This window comes from Marmota marmota, unplaced genomic scaffold, assembly GCF_001458135.2.
Source record: "Marmota marmota marmota unplaced genomic scaffold, marMar, whole genome shotgun sequence".
Classification (NCBI taxonomy): domain Eukaryota; kingdom Metazoa; phylum Chordata; class Mammalia; order Rodentia; family Sciuridae; genus Marmota; species Marmota marmota.
In genome coordinates this window covers 71,471,297-71,498,466 of record NW_026000026.1, presented here as the reverse complement: position 1 = coordinate 71,498,466, position 27,170 = coordinate 71,471,297, and the positions used below count along the sequence as shown (strand labels likewise).

General features: G+C 44.1%; 1 long non-coding RNA gene across 1 annotated transcript in view; it reads right to left on the bottom strand.

Annotated features, from left to right (window-relative positions):
• Positions 1–615: 615 nt before the first annotated feature.
• The window catches only part of LOC107141622, a 29,220-nt gene continuing 2,665 nt past the window's right edge, over positions 616–27,170 (bottom strand). The window contains exon 2 of the long non-coding RNA XR_007350592.1: positions 616–795. This is a non-coding gene — a long non-coding RNA (uncharacterized LOC107141622). The remainder of the gene's footprint in view (positions 796–27,170) is intronic.

Below are 27,170 nucleotides of genomic sequence, written 5' to 3'. Positions count from 1 at the left end.
ACAGTCTGACATGTTGAGATTCCCAGAAGGTGGGGTACCAGAGAAGGCACAGATGCTCTGCACCCTTCCCCTCACACCTTGCCCTCAGCATCTCTGTCTGTACCCTATGTAATATCCTTTATAATAAACCAGTAAACATGTTCCCCTGAATTCTGTGTTCCACTTAAGCAAATTGACAGAATCCAAGAAGTGGGTGTAAGGACCCTAATTTATACTCATTGGGTCAGAGCACAGGCAAAACAACCAGGGGCTTGGGCCTGGCCAGCATCAGAGGGGTAGCAGCCTTAGGGACTGAGCCCCCAACCTGTGAGCTCATTCCCCAGTACCAAAAAAAAAAAAAAAACCACACAAAAAAACACCAAAACCAGAAAACCAGATTCTCTATAAGTCAATAAGAAAAGACAAACTAATTAGAAAAAGGGAGGGGGGGCTAAGAAAAAAATGTATAAACAATTCACTATGTGAAACAAAAAAAAGGCCCCAAATTTCTATTTTTATATTCAAAGTCACTAGTAATCAGGGAAGGCAAATTAAAATAGGTGCCATTTTATACCTATTATAGGTACTAAAATTTCAGATTCCAGATTAGATTTTTTTCAAAGAAAAAACGTGAAATTATGCAACTGTAGTTGTTTATTGCAGTAACAGGAGGTAGCAGAGCTGCAGGGAACATTTGGGTCTTGGCTGCTCAGTCAAAGTTGTCCAGAAGGCAGCAGCAGCAGAGTGCAGTCCAGCACGCGGCCAGGAGCGCTGCGCACCCACTGTCTGTCTTCCTTTCCCGTTCCATCACGTACACTGAGGGGCAGGGAGGGGGGCAGGCAAGGGAGAGAGAGACCCAGTCAGAGAGGACTTGAAGAGGCAGCACTTACCACACTGCATGGAGACTTGTTCACGCTAGACTGTTAGCTCTATGAGGGAAGGGCAGAAGTCTGGTCTACTGCTCTGTCCCTGCTCCAGTGTCTGCACACATCAGGTACTCAGCAGCTGTCAGACTACAGTTTCCTGCCACCTCTCCTTCTTCAGCTATGAAACCCAACCCAGCACCTCGTAGGGTGCTGTCCAGAGTGATCCAATTTGCAGCAAAACTATTGTCCTGAGCCCCACCCCAGCAGCCTGATTGGCAAGAACTGACTGGAAGCCTTATAACAGCTCTATGTACCTATCATTATGTAACTTCCGTACACTGTTAGCAGAAGTATGATTTGAGGAAATCTTTTTTTTTTTTTTTTTGGTATTGGGGATTAAACCTAGGTGTGTGTTTAACTACTAAACCACGTCCCCAGGCCCTTTTAAATTATTATGTTTTAAATTTTGAGACAGGAGCTTACTAAATTGCTCAGGCTGGCTTTGAACTTGTGATTCTCTAGGAGGCCTGTGTCTCCCAAGCTGCAGGGATTACAGGTGTGTGCCCCCACAACTTTGAAGGGAAATTTGGAGGAAGGGAAACAATTTTGACTCAGAAAATCTATATCTAGAATTTACAGAAATAATTGCCCCAGCATTCAGAGTTGTACATAAAGTAGGATTGCTGCTCCATCAAAACAACCCCAAAGCAGCAACAATGCCAGTGTCTATCCACTGGAGTCCAGTTGGCTAAATTAAGGCAAACCATATAAAAGAATACCAAGCATCCATTAAAAAGAACTAGGTAGTTCTTCCATGTGACCAAGAATTTAGGCAGGAATGAAAGCAAAGAACATAGCAGTGTTTTGTTTTATTTGTAGAAGAAGGACACATATATGTCTCTGAAAAGAAGACAAGAAACTAAAAGGTCAGAATGTGGGGAAGAGGTGGAGGTTTTCACTGTGTATTGTTTTGGTTTTTCTCAAATCTAGCTTTGTCTTATTCCAAAGCCACTCTTCAAAGCCACTCCTCTACAGTCCCTGAAGGAGTCCTGCCATCAGGACAGCATCTGTGGCTTTTTAGCAGCCCTGACCCCTTCTAGCTTCTCCACAAGTACTGGCTGTAGGGTATGTGGGGGCAACTGGCGTGGACTGACCTGGGCTCCTAGCCCCAGTAGCCCAGTCCTCTGTCCTAGACTGCCTCCCAAGTCTCTGTTACCTAGACACTCCACTCACCCTGTTCCACCAAACCTGAACTGACCCAGCCCCTCCCAATCCCTGGTCCTATATGCCTTACATCCCGTTCTGATTCCTCTTAAGCTTTGCTGCCTCTGTCAGCCCTGAGTGACCTCTGGGACTCCTCCTGGGCAAACTTAGCAAACAGGAGATGCCAACAAATCACCATTCATCCCAGCACAGAACTCAGAACCCAGAAAGCACCCCTTATCCTTGTGCCACTCCTACAGTGGAGCCCTTGTGAGTAAAAACACCTCCCCACCCCACGCCCAGTCCCAAACAGCTCCCTGCCAACATTCCTTTTGTACCTACATCCCTCTCCAGCAATACCAGTTGGCAACATTTCAGAATTTACCAAACCAATCCCAGCTGCTTCTCTCTGGATATGGGCAGAGAGTCAGAAGCCCACTGATCCAGGTCCTGGAGGAAGAAGGTACCAGAGAGCAGGCCCACTCAGTGGTCCCTGGCTCCCCTCTCTCTGCTCATCCCAATGACTGTGACCCCCCATGCTCTTCTTTCTCTTCTCCCCCTCAGCAAAGCCCCTCCATCCTGACTTGCACTCAGTTGCTCTCTGCTCCTGCTGGCGCATAACCTCAGCAGGTACGCTTATCAGGATCTTCAGTGCCTTCTCTTCTGCCATGCTAAAAGTAGTGCTCCTGGACTTCTCTCACCAGCAACTCTGTCGTTGAGCATGTCCTGTCCTTTGTCCTGCAAACATCTCCCCATTTCTCCTCTCCTGGTCCTCCATCACCACCCTGGAAGCTGGGATATGGGACTGAATCCTCCCAGCCAAGGCACTTGCCTACTTCTCCTAGACTTAGCCTCCGTCACCCTCTCCATCCTCACCACTGGGCTCGAGTGTGGAAAGCCCTGCACATCAACAGGTAGAGAACACATTATGGTCCCATTTTATGGAGGAGGAGACCGCTTCAGAGAGGGTTACATGGTTTGTCCAAAGTCAGCTAGAAAGGAGCATTCACAGCGTGCTCTGCAGAGTGTTCCCATGATTCTACATCAGCTACCTATCATGTCACTCCTTTGCTCAAACATACAGGCTTCTACTCCCTATAGCACTTTTTCCTATACTGTCCATAGATGCCATGGGTGTCTTTGGCCATGTTCAGCAACCCTCATATCCAGCCTACCAGAGCCTCCGATGCCTCAGAGCCAAATCCCTTTGCATGTATAAGACCTGGATCTACAGACCTATTTGCCCCACAAGGCAGGCTACTTCTTAGCATAGCACAGGTCTGACTCAGCTGGCCTGAGAAAACAGCTCCTCTCAGGAGGTCTTCCAGTGCTCTAGGGAAGGCTGTACCTCCTCTTCATGTAAGCCAAGGAATTCAATTCTAGGCACATGCACAGCATAAAGGCAAGTGGTTGGCTGACTAATAATCCAAAGAGAAGTGTTAATTCTGTGTGGTGAAATTCCCCTCTGCTTCAAGCACCAAGCCTACACTTGGTGGCTGCAGAACTCTAGCCACTGAGAGGCTGGGTGAGGACAACTCGGCCATGAAGAGGCAAAAGCCGGCTTGAGGCTGGATTTGGGCAGCAGAGGTAGAGCTGCCCTGAACACAGCCATACTGTGTAGCGGGCGGGTGTGTGTGAGTACCTCTCTCCGGTGGACAGACTGCCTACTGCACACCAACAGGCTAGTCCTCCGTGAAGGAGGTAGGTCAAAAACTCCAAAGGACAACCCTAGCTTTGTTCTCAGACAACCAATGTCCCTGTCTCCCCAGCCCTTCTCCCTACCACAGGTGTGTTTCAGAATCTCTTCCAAGGAACCTGAGGTTCAGCAGGAAGCAGTGGGTGGGGTGTGGGTGGAAGGGGCAGTAAGTTCTTGCAATCTTATGGTAATGGGAAGTTCGGAGAAGAAAAGGGGAAGGAACCCTCCTTACCTGATACTGAGTATGAAAGATGTATAGTATATATTTTGGATTTCATCCATGTTTCCTGGCTTATAATTCCCTTCCCAAAACTGGCGACAGAAACTAGGGTTTCTCCAAGGAGCATTATGGAAATTCTAACCTCTTTGCCTTCCTGTCTTGGTGTTGGTCATAAAGAAATTCTCTGAACTGGGAATGGTGGGGCAGCCTGTTATTTCAATGCCTTAGAAGCTGAGACAAGTGGATGACAAGTTTGAGGCCACAACCAGCAATTTAGCAAGATCCTCAACAACTTTACAAGAATCTGTCTCAAAATTTAAAAAAAGGACCGGGATGTAGCCCCATGGTAAAGTAGATCATAAGACCCTCTTCATTCCAGAGGGTCCTGCCCCACACCTTGGAGGGAGGACACTTCTGTCCAGTCACATTTCCACACAATTGTTCGTGCTTCAGTCGTGCCTATAAAATGAAGTCTCCATAAAAACCCAAAGGACAGGGGCTGGGGTTATAGCTCAGTGGTAGAGCGCTTGCCTCACACTTGTGAGGTACTGGGTTCAATCCTCAGCACCACGTAAAAAAATAAATTAATTAAATAAATAAAGATATTGTGTCCATCTTAAATAAAACAAAACAAAACAAAACCCAAAGGACAGGGTTTGGGAGCTACCAGATAGCTGACTGGTGGAGGTTCTTCGAGGGTAGTGCCTAGAGAAGGCATGGAAGTGCCACATGCTTTTTTCTACATACATCTCTTCATCTATATCCATTTTAACACCTTTCATAATACACTGGTAAACAGAAGTGTTTCCCTGAGTTCTGTGAGTCACTCAAGCAAATTAACTGAAACAAGAAGAGGATTGTGGAAACTCTGATTAATAGTAGGTCAGTCAGAAGTATAGGTAAAACTTTGGGGCTTGATGCTGGCATCTAACGGGAGCAGACTTGGGAACTGAGCCCCAAACCTGTGGGACTGGATACTGTCTCTGGGTAGATAGTATCAGAACCAAATTGGATTAGAAGACACTCAGGCTTCTATAGAACTACCTGCTTGCTCCCTGGTGGGGGAAAAAAAAATAGATTTCTGAGGTCACAGAAGTCTGTGGACTGCTATGGTGCAAGAGCAGAGGAAAGATGGGAATTTTGTTTACTGATACAGGGAATATCCCCCATCCAGGTCACAATTCCCAAAGACATCTTATCCCATTTTAATGGGAAGGACTACAATCAGGATTTCAGAATAGGGATTTAATAACATCAAATTGGATTTAAGTATAGGGTCATTGGCCTGGCATGGTAGCACCCACCTATAATCCCAGTAACTTGGGAGATGGAGGCAGGAGGATCTTGAGTTCTTGGTCAGAACTTAGTAAAACCCTGATTCAAAATAAAAAATGAAAAGGGTTTGTATGTAGCTCAGTGGTAGAGTGCCCCTGAGTTCAATCCCCAGTATCACAAAAATAAATAAATAAATAAAAAGAAAAAAGAAAAAAATTTAAATAAATGAGTTGAAGATGCAGCTAAGTGGTAGAATACTTGCTTAGCATGCACAAGGTTCTGGATTCAGTCTGCTTAAAATAAATGTATTTATTTGTTTCTAAATAACCCTGGGCAGGTGATAACCTCTCTTAGCCTCAGTTTCTTTTGCTATAAAACAGGGTAATCCTAGTACTCTGTACCAAACAGGTTGCTGGGAAAACTAAGAGATCATGTATGTAAAATGCTTAACACACTGTAAAGCATTCAATAAATGCTCAATGATGTTATTACAATTATTCACAAGACTAACTGTTATTACAATTATTCACAAGACCTTTTAGCCAGTCCACTCCCTTGACTGAGTGAAGAATTGGCCTCTTGTAGACAGACCTAGACAGGGGAAAGGAAAGGAAGCTCACCTGGGTTCTGGGGAGAAGCTTCAGAAATAAACAAGAGTTCAGAAGGTAAAGCCATAACCTGTTTTAGAAGCAAGGGTCTTGCAAGATCAGTTAGCCCTTCACTACATGTTGACGAGAACAGCTCCAGTGTGAGGGAGGGATGTACCCAAATCCATTGAGGGAGCAGAGCCAGGGTTCGAGCACTAGATATCCTTGGCAGGAGGATATAAGAATGCTGGATGGGGGTCTGCCAGGAACGCAAGGCCCTGCCCGTGTGTACATACTTTATCAGTCCAACTCACGCATACACAGAGTCTCTGTCACTTCTCCTTTGGTCTCAAACAACCACATGGCGCCAGAGCTCAGGTCACAACTTTGGAAAGTATGACACTGGGAAGGCCAGGTAAGGACCAGAACAGAGCAACTTCCAAGATTAGGGGACAGGGAGCTCATATACTGCGTCCTTATCATGGGAACAATCAGGAGGGCAGTATAGGGACTGTCTGCCCAGAGGCCATAGGCACATCTGTATCCTGACTGAGCTCTATGCCTAGTAAAAACCCACCCACCTACTGAAGGCCTGGACACTGCAGGCAATGTTGGTCCCCTGGCTGGAAACCACACCAAGGCCCACCTACACCTGCCTAGACCACTTGCCAGGCCTGTCTTTCATGGATCTTGAAAGGGCAGTGACACCTGTGAGGAGAGATGCCTCCTCACCTCCAGAAACTGGTCTGGCTGCATACCCTTTAAACAACTCTTCATTCTTCTTTCCCTGCCAGAGGAATGGTTTGCCTGCCCCAGGGCAGAGAAGTACCCCTCACCCCCAAGTCAGCTCCAAAACCAGCTGCCTGATTCATTAGCAGGCCCCTCCTAGGTTGAGGCCAGAGACCCAGGTCAAAGTTGAGTTACCCTGTGAAAAGCTCCCCTTCCCCCAACACAGATCTCTTGCTTCTCTGAGAGGCATCTGATCTGTCTGGCAGGCTCTTTCCTTCACTCTCCAGCATCCAGAACTAACACAAATAAGAATCATCAGGGAAATAGCATGGCAGCGTGGTAGTAAGCAGGTACTAGCCCCTTTTCTTTCACTCATCTAGCTGGGACCTGTCTGACACTCCTTCCTTCCTGGTTCAGGCTCTAGTTCAGTTCTGCCCCTGACTTAGCCTGTCCCTGCCATCTCCTAAAATTTTATTTTGTCTTCACTTGCAAAAAATGGGGTTGATAGTGGTACTGAAGATAACTCATTGGCAACCAAATGTCACCTGATCATTCCCCCTCCCACCCCAGCAGCCATGTGTCAGAGCCCCAGGAGAAGCTGGGCGAGCCTTGAGAGGAATCCAACAGAGAAGCAGCAGGGGATCTGAGATCCTTCCTCCTCCTCTACTTGTCCAGCTGGATCCTGCCCACTGTCTGGGGCCTCCAGGCAGACTGGCCAAGGGGGCTTTTCCCTAGTCCACCAAGACTCCTGTCGACTCAAAATTCCTGCCAGCATAATAATCTAATCGTAACTATTCAAAAACAGCCTTAAAAACAGAAGGAAAAAAGCACAGAGGCAGGGAGGGTCCCAAGGAGGTACTGAGATGACAAAGGTAGGCCCCAGGCCAGTCCATGCTGTGCAGCGTCCAGAACAGAGAATGCTGCAATAAGAAGAGACTTTTAACTTTGTGTGCCAGGGATGTTTTCATTTAAACTCTTGTCACACAAATAGAATGAAAAAAATAGGACCGTCTCAGAACATTTCTGTCTATCCTAACTAGATTCCAAGTTCTTCTGATGTGGGGAACAAACTTTCTCCATGTACTGCCCCACAGGGCCTGAAACATGGGGAAGGACAATGCAGGCTGCACGGGGAACTGTGAGCAGGCAGTGTCGGTCTACACAGGCTGCACCAAAAGCCTTGTAACCAGGGACAGGTGATTACAGGGCTGTGGCAGTGGCAGGGTCCCTGAACTACTTGGAAGGGCTGCATGGCCCATAGTCTAGGTTCTTATCAATGTCATAGGCTCAAAGCCTACCAGGACACTGGGACTGTTCTTAGTGTCCTTAGCTATGCAGAAGTTTGAGTTAGTTCATTTGTGGGTCTAGAGCATTTCTAATTAGAAATTAACACAGAAATAACCACATGCCCATAAGACAAGAGTTTTGTAACCAGTCATCTCCACTTCCTTACTGTCCAGCAAAGGGACACTGGTTCAAGGAAACATCATCTAGAGGTAGAGAGACTCATGACAGGACAGTGCATTCCTCAAAAGCTCATTATCGGCCAGGGTGTTGGCACACACCTATCACACAAGCTACTCTGGAGGCTGAGGCAGGAGGAACACAAGTTCAAGGTCAGCCTGAGAAACTCAGCAAGAACCTGTCTCAAAATAAAAAAGGAATGTGGATATAGCTTAGTGGTAGAGAAATTTCCTCACATGTGTGTGGCCCTAGGTCCAATACCCCTAGTACTGAAAAAGAAAAGAAAAAAATAAATAAAAGAAAGCCCATTATCTCCCCAGGTGTGCTCTTAGCTGTTGTAGGAAAAACCTGTTCAGTAACAAATCCAAATGCCAAGGTATTTCAGAAATGTGTTTTACTTTCAACTAGGAAAAAAAGTACATTTCATTCCAGTAATTCTACATGTTGTGTAAAAACTAGATGAAACAAAAAGAAGATTATCAGAGCCACCAAATGGGGGGATAACACTGTGCTTGCACAAAACTGACCCAAGTGGAGGACAAGTGACCTTGTCTTCAGCAGGCTTGTGTTTCAGGCTCCCAGATGGACTCAGATTTGGGGAAAGGCCAAAAGACCAGTCCTACTCAGGTGAGAAAAGAGGAGGGTGAAGGCCTGAAGGGCCCCACACTCCTAAAGCAAGTTGCTGTAGTAAGGCACAGTTTAGCTCAGTGCCTACCACCAAGTGTCAACGAAGTGCCTGCATAATCATAAGGAAGTGGCCAACTAAAGTGTAGTTAATGAAAGATGATACATAAAACTGGAATTGTAGCTTGCAAAAGCCTATCAAATATCAAAATGAAGCATGACGAAGCATGATGTTGCGAGTGACCAGATGTGATTATGCTGCAGTCTAAAATTAGAAGGTGAGTAAAGCTGACTTTTGGTCTGAAAGTCTAGCCCGAAGTAGAGAAGGGTGATTCATCAGTAACTAATCTTTAAAGACATCTCACTTCTTAAGCTTTACAAACCTTACCCAAAAGAACTGAAAGCAGGTATTTGTATAACCACATTCACTACAACATTGTTAACAATAGCCAAAAAGAGGAAGCAACTCAAGTATCCATTGATGAGTGAATAAATGAAATGCTGTGCATCCACACAACAGAATGTTACTCAGCCTTAAAAGGGAAGAAAATTCTGATATATGCTACAACATGGATGAACCTTAAAGACATTAATGCTAAAAAGAATTCAGCCAGTCAGACAAGGACAAATACTGCATGATTCCATTTATATGAAGTACCCAGAGTACAAATTCATAGAGTCAGAGCAGAATGGTGATTGCCAGGGAATAGAGGGAGGGAATACAGGGAGCTGTTGTTCAACAGGTACAGAGCTTCAGTTTGGGAAGACAAAAAGAAAAAAATGTTTTCGAGAGAATGGTGGTTATGGTTGCACCACAGTGTGAACGTACCAAAGGACTACACATTCAAAAATGGTTAAAACATCAATTTTTATGTTACAAATATGTTACTACACACATGAAACCCTGCAGTCTTTTAATCTTCTGCTTATTCATGAAGAATTCAGGCACCTCAACAGCCTGGGGAGGTGACACCAGAGCTGAGCTTTGCAGCATGAAAAACTCTTAAGTTGGTGGCTCAGGAACATTCTGTTCCGGCAGCAGTTTCAGTTCTCTTCACTTTGGTAGCGTGGATTAAACCTGCAGTCCCTCGGGCCAGCCAAAGGCACCTCCTGGTCACCAAAACACCAAGTCCACTCTGGCCTCCTGTGTAGCCCACCTGCCTCCGCACACTGTTTCACATGGCACTGGCTACCCTCACATCCACACACATGCAGGGGGAAGAAGCTAGGGCTGCTGACACTTGGCTCCGTCTCCCTCCCACCTCACATGCCCACTTCTTGTTTTCCTGACACAGCCAAACCTGCAGGGGAGTCCAGAAGTAAAAGACACTGTCCCTGACTCAGGCAGCTCATGGACCACTTGGTAAGAAGAGACAGAAAACCTATCTTAGGAAGTGCACAGTCCCATGGCAAATTGTGGAGGACCAATAATAAACAATTGGAACTCAGAATCAGGACAGGTCCTTTCAGTGAGTGTAGGTGGGAAGAATGTCAATCTCATCACTGCCCTGCCCTCTTTTTTCTTTCTGTGTGCAGCTACAAGAAAATTGAAGTAAACAATGGCTAGTAAGTGGCTCACCAAGAAGGGAGCATCCCTTTACATTGGCCCTGGCTGCCATGGCCCATCCTTATAGCCCTAGCTCCTCTCCTTTTTTATGATGCTAAGGATAGAACCCAGGGTCTCACACAGGCTAGGCAAGCATCCCACCACTGAGCTGCATCCCCTGTTCTGGCTTCTCTTGACTGAGAGAGCCACTGTGGCCTGATGGCTCCTCTTTCTGGAGTGGAATGTTAGTGAGGGGGGTAAGGCATGACCTGCTGTTACATCCTTTCCAGCAGGAGAGATGCATAAAAAAAGGGGATCATGGAAACAAAACAAGAAGAGTGGAGCAAAAATACTAAGTGACCCAGAGAACCACAAGCCCTCAACTCAGAGGCTCTGAATATAAGATAACTTCTGCCATGATTTTAGAAGGCTGAATAGAAACCAGAAAAATAATTATTTTCTTGGTTTTCAGGCACTGGGTTATAAGGAGAGAAATGGAGAGGTTACTTTGAAAGGATCATGCTCTTTGGAACTTGCCCAAATGGGCAGAGATCATCAAGGAGGAAGCTGTTGGGTTTTGCCAGTTAATGCCCAGACACAGAAAGGCACAGGCTGCTCTGTTATCGGCAAAGTCAGCCTGACTCATACTGAGTGCCAGCCTCAGGAGTCTCATTCAAATAGTACTTGCCACATTTTCTAAGAAGGCAAACACTGCCCTATAGTTTTTACTGGATACAAAGCGTGTTTTATCTTAGGTATACAGACCATAACTGGCTTCTACCTGTACCAGATTCCACTGTTACTGATTAACAGCTCCTGCAGATATATTCATGCAAAATACCCCAGGCTGTTTTTTTTCTCCACTGTCAGGCTTAATTATACACCAGTAAAAACAGTTGTGTTTTCTCCTGCATGCACCTCAATTTAGAGCCCAGTACACAGCGAGTTCTGAGGCAGGGATGGGACAGAATGACCAATCTCAAAGAACATGGTGAGACTATGGTACATGGCAGACCTCACTTGTAAGGACTGTCCCCTACGTCTCCCCTCTACTTCCTGAGCACACTGGCCACACTTCAGAGGGGGAAAAAAAAGGTTAACCTCGCAGATCTGGAAAGAACTGTGCGGCACCAGAACCCTGCCAAGTGATTCATGGCAACTATGTCATCATGCAGCACTGCCGTAAGCTGTTACCCACCCAAAAACCAACTCAAAAGGCCTGAAAGTCACCACCTTACCCACACAGACATACTTATTTGGCAAATGTGAGGCCAGAAATGTCCCCAGTGGAGAAAGGAACATGGAAGGAGTGCCTGGCTTTCAGGACTGTGACTAGACCTCTGCTGGCTTGGGAGACAGGGCTGGAGCTTAGGAAACAACTCCTTCCACGGTCACCTCTATCAGTTTTGTCACTGAAGGCACATCAAAGTCTCCAACATCAAAACCAACCATTTTCCCACTAAAATAGGCTAATGGTTGCTATGAAAAAATCCTCCCGTGGAAAACTAAGTGGGCTTGACCTTGTAGAGAGGTCAGATGTGTAGGGAACCTCCAATATGCCAGGAAGGCAGAGGCATCTATATTCTCCCCCTGCACTGAGAAGAGCTCAGCTACCCAACGTAGTGGGTTTATTTATACCATCACTGGTTAAGTTTGGAGAAACCTGAGACAGAGCAGAAGCACTCTCAGACTCTGAAAGCCCAGCACTCTGCACACCCAACCTGAGGGACACTCTTGGTTGGACAGGCTGTTTGCAATGCTGAGGTCATCATCTGCCCAGATCACAGCCAAGCAGACCCAATCTCTTGGCCTGGCAGCCCACCAAGGAAAACAATGCAGAGACAGGAGAGAGAGAGCACTAGAGCTCAACACCCTAGGGTCTAGCCTCAATGCCACCTTAAATGTGTGACATTTAGCATCCTCACCTGTAAAATGCACTTATTCCCTCACTGCACTCTTCAGGGACTTACTGAGTTAAACCAGCGTGTAGTTTACAGCAAGGATGCAGTGTATGTTAGCTGCTATTGCTACTCCCCAAACAGAGACCTGATGGGTAAGTGGCTAAGACACCTGGAAGCAACATGAGCATCGGAAAGCTGGTAGATCCTACAAACAGTTCCATTTTACACATTCCACAATGAGCTGAGGTCTTTTTGAAGACCAAACAAGGAACAAGGAAATGGAGTAAAAGAGTTACCTTTCCCTATGATACTGCCTCAGTGGAACTTCTTGTGAGTCAGGCTTCTGGGTGACAATCCAAGAAGACTGAGGGCACCATAACCACATAGCCACCCTCGTTACCTACACCTACCAGCCAGCAGGCTGGTGCTAGCTGACACTAAGAACCCCACACCCCTGGCCTCACCACTCTTCTTCCACAACTGAAGAGGAGAATGATTCTATTCAGGAATGCTTTTTGACCCCCAAGAGGAACCCTGGTGACCCTCACCTAATTCTACCTGGATAAAGATGCCGAGGGCTCCAATGCACGGGTCACTCTGTGCCCATGGCCGAGCACAGAGCAGTCCATAGGCCCAGCACCAAGGAGTCACCAAATGAATGAATAAATGAACAATTTGCTCTGCCCCCATTACCTCCACTGGAAATACTCTTTCAAGCTGCATGTAAGCGAGCTGCAGACATGGGCTTAGCTGGCAACTCGCTAAAGCAAAGCATTTATAAGAAAATGCATGAAGACCCAAGCTCTTAAAAAGGTACCTACCCCACTTCTGTCAGTTCATACCTTTCCAATGAGATTTTTGACAAACCCCAAACTTTCCGGAAAGGGCTGAGGACTGTCCTTGGCATCATTTTATACTATATAAGGGAACAATGTGCCTAGAAGATCTGGGAGCCAAGCAAACAAAGGAAGCTCAGAGTCTGAGCCATTAGGCCGGGGAAAGTAGGCCCTGTGGCCCAGAATGTCCCTTCCTAGCAGGGGTCCTTTTGGAAGCTTTCCTTCAGATCTGCAGCTCTAGGACACCCTGTCCACAGCCCTGGGGAATTCATGGCTACCCACAGGCTGATAGAGGGTCTTGGATGGGGCTATTTTGGAGGCTCAGGAAGAAGGGAGAGGAATATTGATCCTTCCTAAATGATTCATGATACACATATTGTCACAAGCAAAAATCCATTTTTACTCATTAAAAACAACTCACAATAAATGCAGTCTTACACATTCTCTAAAATCCTCCAAGCTGGGCAAGTGCTTGTAGTCTGGGGGTGTAGCTCATGCCATAGTGCTTGCCTAGCATGGGCAAGGCCCTGGGATCAGTCTCCAGAAATCAGAGGGATCCCAGATGCTATTTTTTAAAAAGTCTAATAGAGACCCACCTCTTCCCTCCACCAAGAAAAATGCAATTGAAAGGCATTTAAATCTTTTCTAGAATATTTTCAAATTATGTTAAGCACATGTATCCCCAGGAAAAGTATTTAGTGCCTAGGGCCCCGAGGAGAAAGCTAAGGTACAAAGAAGAAGAGTATGTGTAGTAGAGGGTGGGGAGGCTCTACAGAACAGAACCTGGACTTCAGAAAGCCTCTGAAGTCTAAAAGGTGGAGAATGGTTAGGGTAACCCTAGGAGAAGCTACCTCTTCCAATCAGGACACCAGCCTTAGTATGCAAGTCACCTTTGATCAAATGAGGGAAAGGTCACTGAGCCCAGCAGGAAAGGAAAAGGAGGGGAACAGTACTGTCCTCTTCAATCTAAAAGGGTAGCAACCCTGACAGCACATAATAGCAAGCTTCCTGGTGCAAGGTGATAAGACTTTTCATGAGTTGATAGGAAAGTAAATATTTGCTGGAAAAAAGACCCAGTCCCTCAGGGGGACGGCAAGACCACAACACCAGACCAGGGCAGAGACTCAAATACTGCCAGGATCTACTCACTGGGTCTGTCTCCATGGACCCCTGGCCTCAGCCAGCCTGTCAACTTGCAGGACAGGAGCAGGATTCTTTTCATCTCTTATCCTCATAGATTGATAGGTTATGCTTAATAGTCCATTTAAGTAAATGATAGTCCATACTCTCTCTATGGCTCAGTTTCCTCACCTGAAAAATGAAGATAATAACAATACCCACTTCTCAGGATTGTTAGAAAGATTATATGAAATAGTCTTTGAAAAGTAGTTAGCACAGTGCCTGGCACAAAACAAACAATAAATTGTGGCTACCATTCTATGAATAATTTAGACTACGGGAAAAACACAGCATGAAGTCAGTGCTGTGAGACTAATATCTAAAATGGAGAACTCAGTGAAAATTAGTGATAGGTACTGGTAACTGAACCCAAGGACACTTTACCACTGAGTCACACACCAAGCCCTTTTTATTTTTTATTTTGAGACAGAGTCTAAGTTGCTGCGGCTGGCCTCAAACTTGCAATCCTCCTGCCTTAACTACCCAAGTTACTGGGTATAGTTGCACACTCTGTACATAGTCTTTAAGATTCATGCTCTCAGAGGCCAAGATGCAATTAAGGATAGACTTGACAAATTTAAAATGAAAACACAAACATCAGAATATGTATCACTTTCATATAGTATTAAATATAATACTGTAAATAATCCCCTGGACAGAGACTAACACACTAGATGAATTTCAAAAAGGCTTGCATCATAAAAAAAATTTAAAAAAAAAATCAAAATTCTAACTACCATCTCTGGATAGTAAAATTATAGGTGTTATTTACTTTCTAGAAAGAAAAATATCTTTTTTTTTTTTTTTTTGCATTGCTGAGGATGGAACTCAGGGCTTTGTGCTGCAAGGCCACACACTCTACCACTAAGCCCACCCCAGGAAGACACAGTTCTGTAATTTAAAAAGTTTTTTTTTTTTTTTTTTTTTAATCTAGGTACTAGGAATTGAATCCATAGGTTCTTTATCACTGAGCCACATCCCCAGCACTCTTTTTTATTTTGAAACAAGGTCTCAGTAAATTGCAGAGGTTGGCCTTGAACTTGTAATCCTCCTGCCTCATCCTCCCAAATCACAGGCATGCATCACTATGCCCAGAGATAAAAAGTTATTTTTAAAAAGTAGCCATGTTTCTCCCTGAGAACCTGGATATGAGTGGGACCAGAAGCTCTGGAGTGCTAGCAGAGCTCAACTAAGCAGAGCTTGAGAAGAAACCAGCTCTCTGGGCCACTGATCATTCTGGATTTGATTCTCACACTGTCACTGTCTGCTAGGCTAAGTCCTCATCCAGTGATGCAGACACCAATCCTTGCTACCTTCTTTGTCAGCAATCTAATTATAAATCACCTTGTGTCATATCCCAATTTTTAGAGCATCTTAACTCTGGGGAGCCACAAAATAAGTAGAATGCAGACCTTTTCAAAAGGTACCAACTTCTACCAGTGTAGCCGGTTCTTCTGAGTAACTTCCATGAAAACCCAAGGGAAGCTTCAGAAAATGAAAAAGCTGTCAGTAGTCAAGAGGTTCCTCCTCAGGTTTCCCATGTGGCTAACCACACTGACCACTGGGAGGATGGCAGTAGGTGCTTCTGGGCACTGTACCACACAGGCAGCTGGTGTAGTGAGAGCCACATCACTCTGTGCACAAGCCCTGACCCTTGGGCCCCTCCAGTGCAGCTAATGCTTCATTGCTATTTGGAAGAGTGCATCCTAGGGGAAGATCCCTGTCACCCTGGGCATCCCCTACACTAGAACCCTACACATTGAACTTGTTCTGCAGAAGGAAGCTGGCACAGGGAGGTCCCAATAGTGCCTGCCTGGCTCCAATCCTTCTGGGACTGACATACTCTATAACCCAGTGGCACCTTACAATTTCCTTAACTACCTTTTCCCCAAAGCAGTCTTTTTTTCCCTTGGCCACTAAACCAATGTGCTCACTGTTTACAGCAGCCTAACTGAAGAAAGCTATGCAAGAGCTGAAGGGACTAGGTGTGTCATGTTTGCGAAATGGGGTAAAATAGTATTAGAGCAGAAGACCCAGGCTGCACCCAGATAGCAGAGGGCTAACAATGAGAAAACCGGTCTGAAAGCAGCCAAAGGCTTCAAAACACCTTCTGTTTCCCCAGGCCAGCCAGGTCTGGCCAACGCAGCCTGCTCTCAGACAGCTCACCAGCCAGCTGAGGAAATGGGATCTGCACAGAGCAGTTGTCTTTATACTCCATTACCTCAGAGTGCTGTGCAGGCCAAGGCATTCGAAAGGCAAGATGGAATATTTTGTATAAAGTACTTGACTAAAGCAGATTGTGCCTCTATTCCTGAGAAGATGGAAGAAGCTGAGATCATCTTTAGGAGTCTAGAGCACCTCATGTCCTCATGATCAGACTCTCTTCAAATGACATATAGGTCCATGAAACTCAATGCAGTCACTAGGGAGACCATCACTGAAGTGTTGGGCCTAGCTGAGCAGATCTGTCAAGTTAAGGCCTGAAGTCATGAGTCCGTGGACAAAGTTGGTGCCAAGTCCCCAGTATACTCACTAAACACCCGTCTCATCTGCTTTTGTGAAAGGAGTTACAATTGAGTGCCACCAGAGAACACATCTTACCCACAAAGTCTTTCCTCACAACTGCTAATAATGTGTGATAATTCTAAAGTACTTTAAGGATATTCCCTAACAGAGTACAAAAGAGCATAACAGTTATGAATACAATTTAGAACTACATAGGCCTGGGTTCAAGTCAAGGCTCAGCTAGTTACTATTTCAAAAGAACTTAGGAAAGTTATTTTATCTCTCTGAGTCTCAGTCTTCTCATCTACAAAATGGGATACCACCAGGACTATTGTAAGGATTAAATAGGATAATGGACACAAAGCATCTGAAAAAGATCTGACTAGAAATGGTGACATTATTGAGTTACTAATACTAAATTACAGAGGTCAATTAACTGGTATTTTTTTTTTTTAACAAGTGAATGGTGGCTCCAGGGAAAAAGAAAGACAAGGTCATAAAAAATTTTCACTTGGGCTGGGGCTGTAGCTCAGTAGCAGAGTACTTGCCTAGCATATGAAGTACTAGGTTACATCTTTAGCACCATAGAAAAATAAACAAATAAAATAAAGGCATTCTGTCCATCTACAACAAAAAACAAAACAAAACTTTTTTTCACTCATAAGTGGGAAGCCACGTGATACATGTAAGTATGTCAGGCTCTCGCTCAGAGATCTGGGGGATCATGGGCAGGACACCGCTTCCCCAAGCCCCTGATTCCATATCTGTAAAATGTGAGATAATATAACTTACCCTGAAAGACTATATAAAAATTGGAAGCCATGTATACAAAGCTTTCAGCTTAGAATCAGGGATGGCAGAGCATGCTCAGTAAATTATGGCTGCTGAGGAGACAGGCTCTGGATGGAGCGAGACTGCTGGGTTTCAGTCCGACTCCACCGCTTCCTAGCTGTGTGCTGAACAAGTTCACCCTTCAGTTTTTTTTTATCTTTATGACAGAGATAACACCAAGACCTACCCAGAGGTTGTTCTGAGGACTAAATGAGTTAATATATAAACATGACCAACCTACACTAACTAGTAGGCAAATATTAGCTCTAGTATTCAGATAGTATTTATTAATTATTGCATATAATAAGTATCTAATATTTAATATTAAAAGATTTGAATCACTGGTCTCAAACTTCTTTGTTTTAACATAGGAATTGCTACTGAACACCAGATGCTCCAGCCTCAGACTGTAAAGAGGCTCAGGAACAAAGCCTGTCCAGTCAGAGGGAGTTTTTTATAGTTCCAAATTCCCAAAACTACCTCCCTCAGCAGGCCACCAGAAAAAGTCATGTATTTTTCAGTTGCTGAAGAAGCTAATTAGGAAAGCTTTTTTCCTTCAATGGGCTCAAAGGCAATGACCCACTTAAATTTTTAATTATTCAGACTCTGTGGTAGTGGTTCTCAAAGGAGAGTGATGTCGGCCCCTAAGGGACATTTGGTAATGCCTGGAAAAATTTTTGGTTGTCAAAACTGAGGAGATATTCCTGGCATTTAGTGTCTAGAGGCTAGGATGCTGCAAACTACAATATACAGATACACAATATACAATGATCTCTACACTTCAGTGACAGCCAGATACAAATGACGTGTGTAAGCCAGAACTTCCCAGGAAATAACATGAAAATGATGAGATGATAGAGTATCTGGATTATAAGTGGAATTTTTAAAAAGTCAATGAATGTTATTACTATGCTTATAGAGTAGAGAAAGAGTAAGGGCCGGAACTTGGTAGATAGAGGTAAGGATGTCATCGAGCTACATCTCTCAATTTTGATTATTCAGAGGTCTATGACTGCCAGTATTGACCCAGGGGTCCAGCCCCTGCTACATAATGAATCTTCTGCTCAGACCTCAAACCAAAAAATGAGTAAGTTTGAAGGAGAGAAAAGTAATGCAGTCTGTTCTGCAAAATCAAGCCCAGATTTAACAACCTGAAAAAACTTTTTCCAGGCTCATATTGTCCTCTCTCCTACATTACTTCTAAACTCTTCTTCATCTTTAGTAACTTGACAGCTAATGGGAAATCCATCGGTCCGTACAATTAGACAAGTCTCCTATCGTGGAGTTTTAGATATCAAGAAGCACTTAATTCTATAACTAAACTAGAGTCAAAACTGAAAATTATAAATCTGCAGGACAGAAACTCAATCTACCAAATTATTTTGTGTGCACGTATGAATATGTAAAAACAAATCCCATCCATATGTACAACTATAATGCACAATAAAAAATGAATAAACAAACAAACAAAAAAACCCAATCCAGACTGGGAGGTGGGGGGTACCACTCAGTGTCACCATAGTATTGATGCATTAGTGACATGTGAAGGATTTATAGAGGTTACCTGTATGGAGCCAATAGGGGGTAAAAAATTTCCAGCTCATACAGAGGAAATGGCATTTACAAAGGCCATGTGGGAGAAGGGTGTCTGATGATGGGAGGAGCTAAAACCTAACCTGTAGCAGAGTCAGACCCTGAGGGGCCTCAAGGCCTCTGGATACTGGTCATTATTCTAAGAACAATAAAAAATTATAAGGAGGGCATAAAAAATACTTAAATTTTAAAGTTGTACATATAGAGCCCAGGACAGAGGAAATGCCTCCAAACTAACTGGAGCCTAAAAAGACACTACAGAAAGGAAGCAGGAATGGTTTCCCTCCAAACCAAAGTGCCGCAGTCTGGCTGGGCCAAAGAGCAGCAAACTCTACACTCCATATCTTCTCTGGGGTAGGGAAAAGAAAGGCCTTAAGATGACTGAAAAACAAAGTTGGTGTCAGAACACATTTCAAGATCCACAAATGCCAGAGGACCCCATAAACTATTTTATTTTCTAGTTGGGGAACCAGAGAAAATGGTCCTTGTGACCATCAGAGTGATCTTTCCCTTCTCCTAGAAAAAGGTCTATGTGCCCAGCCCCACTTGCTGGACCAGAAACCATGAGCTTCTCACACCTCTGACAAGCCCACCTAAAGCCTTAGAGACACTGTGGGACCTTAAGGCACTTTCCATAGGAGTCTACAAAAACACCACAAGCATTTGAAGATTCAAAAGAATGTCCCAGAACATGTGTCAATAGATGTGAAAGGAGAGAGGAAGGTGAAATGGATTGAACAAATATAAATGAAGGATCAACATATGGAGGAGTATTTTGCACAAGAGTCACAGCTGCCACTAAGAAGGCAGGCAACAAAATAAGCCAGGAAGCCGAGGAGGACAAATTACCAGAGGGGCACAAGATACACCAAGCCTGGCCCTTGTCAAGTTCTGAAGGGGGAAGCAGCAATGGAGCAGAGCCCAAAGGAGCTGGTGACTCACACTAGAGGTGGAGCCACACAGGGAATGTCAGTACAGCCTGGCCCTGCCACTAGCTGGCTCTGACCTTGGGCAAATTACTTTCTAGAGGTTTAACTGTCATGCTAATTAAATGATAAAGGACATGCTACTCAGCACCAGGCCTGACTCTTGACACTATCTTAGTAGTATGTATAGAGATGACATGAGGAGGAAAAGGAAACCCAGGGAGGCCTGAAAAAGAAATGCCAGAGGACATGGGAGCAAGGCTCAGCCACTCGACAAATACTTGGAATTCAGGTAGTAAATGTAACATACGAAAGCCCCTGCCTTCAAGGAGCTTGTGTTCCTGTGGGAAGAGAAAGGCAGCCAGGGAACTAGCACACAAAATTAGGTCAGGCAGGGAAAAGGGCAGAAGAACAGGACATAGGGAACCTGTTTGGGTGCTATACATGGGAGGGATGGGATGTGTTGGGGGGCCTCTCTCGCTATGTAACAGCTGAGCAAAAATCAAAAGAAAATGAGGTCATGAAGCCAGGTGGGAATCTTGAGGGACAAGAACGGCAACCACAAAGGCCCTGGGGTAGGAGTATACCTGATTGGTGCCCAGGTCAGCCTGAGAAGGAGCAGAGTGAGCAGGTAGCCAGGTGATAGGTGTCAGAAAGGCAGCAGCAGCCTGCTCACATAGGCCCTTGCTGGTCACCTCAAGGGTTGGCTTTCACTAATGAGTGAAATGAGGAGGAATTAGGGAGTCTGGGTAGAATTACACAGTACAGGACATCAACGGAAGGAAGAATTCTAGTCACAGACGAGAGATGACTTTGGAGCTATCCCCTTTGCCTCAGGCCAGTGGGGACCCTCAGGGTAGATAAAGAGGGACCCTTAGTAATTGGTTTCCCCTCCTTTCTCTGAGAGCTTCTGGTTCCATCCACAAGCAAAAGCTCAAAAGTTTGTGAGGGCACTAACTCTTCCTCATTAACCACTAAGGAGTCATAAACTGTATTCCTTTAGTTATTCTTTACCATGGTTGGATAATTCCAATTTTATAGAAAGGAAGTCCAGAGAACTGAAGAAACCCTACCTAAATTTCAAAGCCAATGTGACTTTTGGTGGCCCTATGCAGTGTCCTTGCTGGGATGGTCTGTCACCTGATACCTGGCAAAGAAAGTAGAGACCAGGCTTGTCTATGCTGGAAAGGCTTCCCGGGAGTGCAGATGCCTGACAGGAACTGCTGATGAAAGAAGCACACAAGGCCCACACAAACCAGCTGTAATTCCACACCCCAGGCCAATTAGCCAGAGATGCCAGACCACGAAATTTCTTTCCCTTCTATCCACACACTGACTGATGAAAGAACACAACGTGAGACACCAAGAATAGTGTGTAGAAAGCAAAACACGCCACTCTATCACCTCCCCACAATCTCTGACTTGTGGGCTAAAAGAGGCCTCTTGACATCACGCTCCCTGGCCAAGGGCCTGATAGCCCAGAAGATACACTCCCCTTCTGTTTCCTCCAATTAAAAATAATTGTAATAGGGTCACTGGGTAGCTTCTGGCTTGGAACCTGGTTCAAAAGCCAATTGGGCTTTGGAACTCCATGGGGAGATCCCAAAGGGATGCTAAAATAGAGCTTATTTTATTTTAATTAGTATGTTGCCAGATATCACAGTTCTGACCCAGAAGAACATGTGCAAAACCTCAACTGTGGACGCAAAAGAGTTAAATAACAATGGAAGGACCTCAAAGGGAAAGTTAGGAGGGCCACCTAACATGAATCACAGCCACCACAAAAGAGTAAAATTTATTACTATTTATTTATTCAATACATATTCATTCATTCAATACATACTGAGGATATATATATAACACACACACACACACTATATATATATATATATATATGATATGTACATACATGTATGATATATATACAAATAGAATATGTGCATAAATATGTGTATATAGAATACACACACACACATATATATGTGTAGTACTGAGATAGATAGATAGATAGATAGATAGATAGATAGATAGATAGATATTCTAGAATTCATGGAAACAGAGTTGAAGACAAAGGAAACTCTGCCTTCATGAAGCTTCCAAGGGGAGGGGAGATTAAGATCAGGGAGATTAAGGAGCTTGCTTAATAAAAGGATTTGAATCCAGCTCTATCACACTCTATCCCTGTCTACCAGGAAACTGGTGTCTTGCTAACTACTAGGTAGTTTTATTTTGGTTTTTGGCAGGTTGACCAGATAAGGGAGGAAAAGGGCTGGAAAAAAGTATTCTTCTTCAGTAGGTGTTAGAGAGTCTCTGCCAAATCTGCACTGGATCATAGAAGCAGGGTACAATGAGGACATGTGCTCAGTTTGGAATGAGGAGCCTTCCACTCTAGTTAAGACTCACTGACCCTGGCAAGTCAAAGTTTCCAGGCTTCAGTTTGAATATCTCTAAAAAGGAGGTTAGCTTAGTAAGGAATGGTGACTGAGTTCATCTTCTCTAACAATTCAAACCTATTCATAGTGGCTGCTTAGAATGTTTGGGTAAGGAGGACTCTGAGGCCACCACATTTATGTCTGGCAGCAAGAGCCATAATGGACTAGCGATGTCTGCTATGGGGTTAGAAGGGTGATTAATCTGGATGGATTTCTGAGAATTTTTCCATTTCTGATGATCTGAGGTATCTGAGTAGGATCATTTTAATTTGGTGATAGAATTAAAACTCTTCTTCTTGTTTGACCCCCTAGCCAATTCACAGAACTTTCCTTCAAAATTGCTATTTTCTAATGTAAGACTAGAGATACTACAGCATTTAATTTTTTCACTTTTAATAGTCCTGTTAGTATGCCACATCATAAGAACCTAGAAGTAGTTCTGTTACTACAATGCTTCACTGAACCTAAGTTCACCTGTCACCACTGAGGGTGGAGATAATGTTTCTAGAGATTTTCCATTCCCCATCCATTTTTGCAAAGCGATTCTACCCACCCACCCATTCAAGGGGTGAAATCTATTTCCCCTTCCCCTAGAATCTAGGCCAGACAAAGCTGTGGCTGTTTTGACCAAAAGAGTGAGATAGAAATGACATTCTGAGATCTCTGAGCCTAAGGGGTAAGAAAATCTGACAGATCCCTGTATTGTGTTTATGTAAGACTTGAGGAAATGTGGGTACATGGGATACAGAATCATTTTTTTTTTTGCATGTTTGAAATTGTCTCAAAATTAAAACACTGAGTTTTTATTTTTTTAAAGACAGTCTGGCAGCTTCCATTCTTATGCTCTAACACAAACGAGGTTCAACACCCTGAGACAGATCCATAGAGCAGCACTGAGAAGCCCCGTGGAGGGAGAGACATCCAGCCCAGGTAGTCAAACCATCTTAGCTGAGATGTCAGATACTAGACACTTTTTTTTTTTCTTTTTTGGAACTGAGACAACTTTTTGTTAAAATGAATCAGAAGTCAGGTGGGGTGATGCACACCTGTCATTCCAACTACTTAGGAGGCTGAGGCAGGAGTATCACCAGTTCAAGGCCAGCCTGGGCAACTTTGTGAGACCCTATCTCAACATTTAAAAAATAAAAAGGGCTGGGGATAAAAAAAGGAAAACAGTGGGGGACAGTGCTTGGGATGTAGCTCAGTGGTAGTGCACCTGAGTTCAATCCTCGTACTAAAGTAAATACATAAAGTCAGAAGTAAAAGATTCCACTGAAACAGTGAACAGAACAAAACTGAACTGAACCAAACCTTCAAGGGAAGAAAGATTTAAAAAAAAACAAACAAACAAAAAAAAAAACCATGAGAGTAGAAAGGCCAAGACTGGTTAAGACACATGCAGGAATAACAGCATTTCGGGACAGAACCTTCTGGGACCTCCCATTGTGTTCCCTCCCTCTGCTTTCTGAGGCAGCTGCCAAACCAAATGGCTTTTCTCTGCATTGCAGGTGTAAGTCAACTCAATAGCACCCCTTAGGACATGATAAAAAGCCAGTAGGCGGCTGGGATTGTGGCTCAGCGGTAGAGCGCTCACCTAGCATGGGCAGGACCCCTCAGCACCACATAAAAAAAATAAAGGCATTGTGTTGTATCCATCTACACCTAAAAAAAATAAATATTAAAAAAAAAAGCCAGTAGTAAAGTTTAAGAATGATAGTGCAGGACAGAAAGGGCATGTACCCAACCCTGCACACTGGTTACCATTGTCTATGTTCCTGCCCCAGTAGATGTCACACACAGAAGAGATTTTTCCTGCCCTGTCCAAATTACAGAGCCTCTATTTGAGATGGTCTGTGACATACCAATAGATAATCAAAACACACAACAAATTTCTATCAGTCTCAAAAGCCTTAGATTCAGGTTTGGCAATATCTGGCTACCAAATGGGTCTTTTGGATTTAATCCTTAGGCTGAGGTCAGTTTCACATTCTTCTTGGCTAAGTGCTTTTGCTTCTGTTTCCTGAGTTTGCTTCTATACATTTCTGCCCTTATGTCATTAAGACTTATCTTCCTATACATCTTGAGAATATTGGATAATTCCTGCCCCAATATTGTGTGGGAGGGTTTCAACTCCTTGCAGCATCTGCTTCTTCAGAGTCCCTTTTCCTGTCTGTTTGGATCACCATCTTTCATCTTGGAGTCTTTCTTTACTTAGGTGTTGGTGATTCTCTGCAGCTGGTTGATATTTAAGGCTGAGGTTCTATCAGTTGCAGCCTTCATAGTCCTGACTAAAACATATAGGAAAAGCCTAAACTACAACTCAGCTGATTGAATCCAGACACTAAGGAGCAAAACTGGACATAAAATGGAAACTAACTGAATTAGGAGAGGGAGGAGGTGCTCTGAAAGAAGCCTGTGCACGATACCACTGAAGCCATGGTGGCCAGGTGGAGGTGATATTTTATTTTGACCTCCAGAGATGTGTAGGGAAGGGTGGGGGCAGAGTGGGGATAAGGGGTGGGGAATAAAGGAACAGGGCAAGGCGCACACAGCAGCATGGCCGGCTAGGGGCCTGATCTACATATACACTGCTTAAATGATGGATTTTAAGCTGATGTAGTTATTAGATGAGATAACTGCTGGTCTTGGGGGTGGATATATTTTGCACATGGAGAGCAACATGAATTGTTGAAAGGGAAGAATGAAATGGACTGTCTGCATAGATGGTCACAATTAATTCTTCTCGCCCTGTGCACACATTCTGCTCCTTTAATCCAGGGGTCTGTTCTAAACAGATGTAAATAGCCATTATTCATAACAGCCAAAAAGCAGAAACAACCCAAATGCCCATTAACTAATGAATGAATAAATAAAATGTGGTATATCCATATGATGAAATGTTATTTGGCAAGAGAAAGGAATGGAGTACTAATCCATGTTCCAACGTGGCTAAACCTTAAAAGCATTAAGCTAATGTTTTAGAAAAAAGCCCGTCACAAAAGACCAAATACTATATAATTCCATTTATAGGAAATGTTCAGAACAAGCAAATCCATATGTAGAAAGTGAATTAATGGAGGAAGAGAGTTGGAAAGAGTACAGGGTTTCTTTTAAACGTGATGAAAACACTGTGGGATTATAGCACTGATGGTGGGAAAATTCTGTGGATATTCTAAGTTGTATACTTTATAAACTTACACTGGATTGTATATTTTTAAAAAATTTTTTTTAGTTGTAGTTGGACACAAAATCTTTATTTTATTTATTTATTTTATGTGGTGCTTAGGATAGAACCCAGGGCATTGCACGTGTTAGGTGAGCACTCTACCGCTGAGCCACAACCCCAGCCCCTGGATTGTATATTTTATAAACTTTTTTTTTTTTTTTTTTGGTGGTGCTGGGTTTGAACCCAGGGCCTTGTACATGCTAGGCTAGCACCCTAGTATACAATCCCTAGCCTGGATTGAATACTTTAAATGGGTGAATTATTTTTTAGGAAAGTCACTACCCAAAAAAGGGGAAGGGGGCATGGTATCTCTTTCCCCTCCTGCTGGCTCTGGCTGGCCTTGTGACTTGCTTTGAACCCTGGAATACAGGGTATGTGATGCTGTGCCAGTGCTGGGTCTAGCTATCAAAGCCTGGCAGCTTCCACCTTCACCCTTCTTGGAACCTAGTTGCCATATAAAGCAACTCGACTAGTCCACCAATGATGAGAGACTGTGCATAGAGGGAGGCCTCCCGGAGGCAAACCAGTACCCCCATCATGTGAAGGGGGCCATCTTGGATATCCCAGCTGCAGCCAGGCTGACAGCTGAATTAAGTCACACAAGTGATCCCAGGAGAGAGCACACGAAGCAGAACTTCCTCAACTCCCAGAATCATGAGAAATAATCAAATCATTGTTATTTTAAGCCTCTGAGTTTTGGAGTGATGTGCTATACAATTCATAACTGAAACATGGCCTCTGTGAGCCTCAGATTCTACCTGTTACCTGGGACTGATGCTACAGAGTTGTGAAGATTACATGAGGCTAACATCAAGCACTGTGCTCAAGAAATACTAGTTGTTGTAATTATCATGACTAAAAAACATCCAAGAGATCCTTGACATAACCTACAAGTGTGTCCTCTGGGAAGCCTATTCCCACAAGCAGCTGCTGCTTCCAGTCACAGTTTCCAAAGGGCTGGTTTCTTGAGACAAATAAAAGGGGATTGTTGTTATAGTTAAAATCTGAAAAACAAAATCTGCATGATAAACAGATGAGGAAGAAGGTTCTGCTTAGATTAGCCATCTATTTCACCAACCCAGCCATACATCACACATTTGTTAAGACCTCACTAGGTACCAGATATCATTTAAGAATGGCTAGGGGGGCTGGGCAAGGTGGTGCATGCCTGTAATCCCAGTGGTTTGGGACACTGAGATAGGAGGATCACAAGTTCAAAGCCAGCCTCAGCAATTTAGTGAGGCCCTAAGCAACTCAGTGAGACCCTGTTTCTAAATAAAATACAAAAAAGGGCTGAGGATGTGGCTCAATGGTAAAGTGCCCCAGAATTCAATCCCTGGTACCCACCCCCACACACACACACACAAAAAAAGAATGGCTGGAGGAATAAAAAAGAATGACATTATGACTTTTGCAGGTAAATGGATGGATCGGGTGACTTTCATGATAAATGAAAAAAGCCAATCCCGCCCCCCCCCCAAAAAAAAAAACAAAGAATGTTGGTTTTGAATGTTCTCTCTGATACGTAGATGCTAATACACAAGGGGAGGTG